Here is a 5,544-nt window from a genome sequence, read left to right on the forward strand (position 1 = left end):
TCATACTATGATAAGTTTTACTAAAGGAGCACCCCACCGACACTGATAGATCCAGCATCGTCTCCCTGATAATATTTGGCCTCAAGCTTTTTTTGCATTGATGTTGCAAGAACTGGTGGATGTCCTTCAGAGCTGTATTTTGTAGTTGTAGGCTTCTAGAAAGACACCATTGACATGATCCAAGCATAAACCGTATTGGTTGTTGCAGTTCTGGAGGTGAAGATTACTCCCTTTATATAGACTTAGTGATCTTAGAAAAACTTTTCAAAAACCCGAATACATACATAATAAATTCTCAGGTTCACACTGTGTATTTTTTTTTTATTAAGCGACGGCCGTTGTTTAACCCTTTCACGACCTGGAATCATTGATGCCTCAGTGCCCAGGTCGTGATTAGACATCAGCTTATGGGATCATAATTATCCCATAGCTGATGTCCCCCTAGCTCTGCTGCCTCTCTGATGTCCACTGTCGCTGTCATAATCATGTGACAACGACAGGGGAGAAAGGGGAGGAGGCAGAGCGCACGGTCCTGTCCCCCGCTGTCCTGTCCTGTCCCCCGCCGGCCTCACGCCGGTGCTGAGAGTTCTTGCAGGCCCCCGGCTATCACTGATAGCTGGGACCCGCCGCGGATGGCACAGACGTAGCTCCTCCGCCTGTATCATCCTGCGACGTAAATTTACTGTGCAGCGGCAGGAGGGGATTAATCTCAGCGGCAAATCGCATTAACCCCTGTGGAATCCCGGCCATAGTATATACTAGTGATGAGCGAATAGTGAGATATTCGAATATTCAATATTCGTACGAATATCCCGCGAATATTCGAATATTCGATCGAATATTCAATCCCATTAAAGTCTATGGGAACAAGTATTCGATAGTCCAACTAGTAGAAGCAACTCGGCACTACAGCTCCTGTGTTGGTAGTAGCAATATAGACAACTTCAATACACGTCCGTGCGGTGCTCAATGATAGTTAGGTTATCCATAAATATATAAAATGAGGAAAAAGATCAGGCACTCACCCATCAACGTGTCAGTTTTCTTTATTGATTATAGAAAAGTCATAAAAATGCAGGGAGAGGGAGCATGGCAAGCAGGTCTCAGCGACGCTGAGAGGAAGTGTTTGTTTGACACGAAACGTGCGTCGCTGAGACCTGCTTGCCATGCTCCCTCTCCCTGCGTTTTTATGACTTTTCTATAATCAATAATGAAGAAAACTGACACGTTGATGGGTGAGTGCCTGATCTTTTTCCTCATTTTATATATTTAGGAACAAGTATTCGATTAGTGAAAAACATCTATTTGACCATTTGGAGGGTAAAACCGGAAGCTGGGGGATTTGAACGCATATTGAATATTTATCGAATATTCGTACGAATATCGAATATCCGAATATCTCGCTAATAGATATTCGATCGAACAGTATTCGCTCATCACTAGTAAATACACACTGTATATACTACGGCAGAGATTCCATGTGGCCTCACAGAAAAATGCCATGTCTATTTTGTGTGAATGCTATTAAGTGAACAGCAGCCCCACATAATAGGTTGTGCAAACAATTTAAAGTACAGCTTTCAGCTATACTTTACATTGTGTGCTAGGGTTAATTGGAGTGCGGCCACACCCGAATATACCTAAATTCAAATTAAGTAGAAGTGATGTTCACCCGGCAGATACTGCAGTATTGGCCGGGTTGAACATCTCAGACAGTGGCCATTCTGTGACACGGCTGTGTCACAGAACGGCCGCTGTTTTGCCGTGTCTGAACATGTCCTTAATATATTTTTTTGTTGTTTTTTTTCAGTTAGTAGAAATAAATATATTTCTGGGTGGTGCTGGACCTTACTTAACTCCTTAGACAATTCCTTCTGAAAGTCTTCAGACTTTATTTTTTTCTCCTTGTGTTCTAATATAATATAAAAATAAAAACAAAATTCTTCCACTAATCTGCACTCAATAAAATGATAGACATTTTTGCCAACTTATTAAAAGAGAAAAATTTAACTTTGACATGGTCAAACACTTGAAAATTAACTCTGACTCCTCCCATTTCTCTTGATTATCTTTCAGATGTTTCGGTACCTTATTTGGAGACATCTGTGGTAAATTTAGCTGACTAGACCGGATTTAGAAAGACATTCTCCTGTCTATATAAAGTCTGACAGCTGACACTGCACATCAGAGGAAAAACTAAGCCATGAGGGGGAAAGAACTACCTGTAGAGCTCAGAGACAGGATTGTGTGGAGGAGCAAAACTGGCAACCAAAATTCTCTAGAGCACAGTGGCCTCCATAATTTCATAATGGAAAAGGTTGGAATAAACAAGACTCTTCTTAGAAGGAGATGACCAACCAAGCTAACTGAGGAGTAAAGTGTTACCCTAGATGAGCTCCAAAAATGTGTGCAGATGGTCAACTTCCAAAAGGTCAACTATCACTGTAGCATTCCATCAATCTGGGATTTTGTGGCCAAGATTTAACTATCAATATCATGTTTTGCAGGTATATTTCAGCAACTGGGAGAGGGAGAGTAGTAAGGGTTGAAGGAAAGCTAAACTCTGTACATGTCCATTAGAGGCCCAGTAACAGCCCAATTTGTTAGGGCTGCAGTGGGATCCCATGCTCCTGGCTGCCAGCACACCCGCTCTCCCTGCTCCTTATTGGCTGCTCAGTGCCGTCTCATCTTTGGCCCCCTCGGCCACTTCACCGATCCACGCTCCAGCTCACAGCTCACTGTACTCCCGGCCGGCGCGTGTCCCTGACTAATAGGGTGTCAATGATTTAAAGGGACAGTGGGTCCCTGATTGGCGAAAGTGCACTACACCTATCAGCAATGTAATGCTTTTATTCATTACATTTCTGATATAAAAGGATGTTAAACTTAAAAAGAAACACAGCAAAGAGACATAGGGGTACAAGCTGTGGAGTCCTTGAGGCTGGGTTCACACTACGTATATTTCAGTCAGTATTGTGGTCCTCATATTGCAACCAAAACCAGGAGTGGATTAAAAACACAGAAAGGATCTGTTCACACAATGGTGAAATTGAGTGGATGGCCGCCATATAACAGTAAATAACTGCCATTATTTCAATACAACAGCCGTTGTTTTAAAATAACAGCAAATATTTGCCATTAAATAGCGGCCATCCACTCAATTTCAACATTGTGTGAACAGATCCTTTCTGTGTTTTTAATCCACTCCTGGTTTTGGTTGCAATATGAGGACAACAATACTGACTGAAATATACATATACTGACTGAAATATACATAGTGTGAACCCAGCCCTAAAGCGACTCTGTACCCACAATCTGTCCCCCCCAAACCACTTGTACCTTCGGATAGCTGCTTTTAATCCAAGATCTGTCCTGGGGTCCGTTCGGCAGGGGATGCAGTTATTGTCATAAAAACAACTTTTAATCTTGCAGCGCTGTGTCTAACGGCCGGGGCTTACATTTGTATATGCATTAGGCTGGCACCACCTCTCCATCCTTCCTACCCACCCTCCTCATCATTAGGAATGATCCAGGAACATTTACTGCTATTTGAGCTTTGCCCAGGTGTATTAACGATCCAGCCTGTGTTCATTATACACACAGGTGGGGAATAGGAAGCAATCTGCCTGGAGCATTCCTAATGATGAGAAGGGTGGGCAGGAAGGACAGAGAGGATGTGCCAGCAAAATGCATATACAAATGTAAGCCCCGGCCGTTAGACAAAGCGCTGCCGGATTTAAAGTTGTTTTTATGAAAATAACTACATCCCCTGCCGAACGGACCCCAGGACAGATCTTGGATTAAAAGCAGCTATCTGAAGGTACAAGTGGTTTGGGGGGTCAGATTGTGGGTACAGAGTCACTTTAAGGAGTTGTTCAGCCCATGAAAATTGATGGCCTATCCAACCCACTGTTCACATGTTTGAATTCAAGAGAGTGGGTCAATGCTATAGTTCTTACACCACCACTATGGGGCACAAAGCTATGCATCCTCCCTAAACCTTATTACACGTAAAGATTATCATGCAAAAAATTGTTATATTGTTGGAATTTAAGTGATAATCAAATTTGTGTGTATCCAGGTAACGATAAAACAACGAAAATGTGTTCGTATGTCGTTGACTGTAAAACAATTGTTAATCTTTTCTAATTATTCGCAAACATTTTGGTCTTTGTGCACATCATTCGCTCATAACTGCGTTCGTAACTAATGACTATTGTTTCATTTATTATGGTGAATGATTTTATGTTGCTCCTAAAATCAATTGTTTAAAATCGTTTATTGTCAATCAAACGAAAAAATTTTTGTCTTAAAGTCCCCTAAGTCCCCTGGGGACCAGACAGTAAGCAGCTACCTGTACAGATATTGCATACTGTAAATAAGTAAAACATCTCTCATGGGTGCTTTCCTCCTGCCTTTTTTTTTTTTTTGTCTCTCCTTTTTGTTTTTCAGATACCAGCGTTCAGTATTTTGTCTTTTTAATAGGATGTATAAAAAGTGTGGGGGTATTCTTGCCATGTTTCCCCGAAAATAAGACAGTGCCTTATATATATGTTTTGCTCAAAAACAGGCACTATGTCTTATTTTTGGGGTATGTCTTACTCCTTTCCTCCCGGCCGGGGATAGAAAAAAGATATTGCGGCATGCAGTGAGACGTTCAGAGGATAAGAGGGTCATGGACCAAGCTGCCTGCGGTGGCGGCTGTGAAGGTCCACGAGGGGATTAGATGAGTCCTGGGTGGCGCTTGTTTGCAACGGGCTTACTTACTTTCAGGGGCATCTTACTTTCGGGGGGTGCTCTAGTTTACAGTAAAAAGTGCCTTATTTTCAGGGGGATGCCTTACTTAAGGCTAGTTGGTAGGGTAGTTGGAGTGTCTTATTTTAGGAAGGTGTCGTATTTTCGGGGGAAATACAGTATTTCAAATTTTAAAAAAATTATAGTTTGTATTTTTTAAATACCTTATGGGCTTAGTAGTGGAAGCTGCCTGTTAGATTGCATCCATTACTAAGCCAGTACTCAGTGTCAGCAAGTGTACTAGTAGTCCCGCAGTACCATAAAATGGCGTTCCTGGTCTGGGCAGTAGAAGGCTGGTATTATTAGGCTGGGAAGGGCTAGTTATAAAAAAGAAAGGGGGTACTACTTTTTTTTTTTTTAATTATTAGTGATATAATAGTGATATTGGGATATTATTAGGAATGTGATCTGTGTATTGTATTTTAGGTAACAGTAAGTTAGTATTACTTTAAATCAAAAGTTCATTCAAAAATTTTCCAATAATTCTACACTTCTTTAAAACGTAATAGAGATAAAACAAAAATCACTCTTTAATACTTCTTAAAGATTTTAATAAATCTGAACAATATAGAAAAAGTATTCAAAAAATATTTATCTTATGTTATCTTATGGAAAACCTGACTGAGTGTTCAATGTTCTTGCAATGCCATCGGAAGTGTCCGTTCACATACATGGGCTGTTTCTATAAGGAAAAACAGGACAGGGCAGAGCATCAGAGGGAAAAACTTATGGTAACTACACTTCCCTTTA

Source organism: Dendropsophus ebraccatus, chromosome 7, assembly GCF_027789765.1.
Source record: "Dendropsophus ebraccatus isolate aDenEbr1 chromosome 7, aDenEbr1.pat, whole genome shotgun sequence".
In the NCBI taxonomy this organism is placed as follows: Eukaryota; Metazoa; Chordata; class Amphibia; order Anura; family Hylidae; genus Dendropsophus; species Dendropsophus ebraccatus.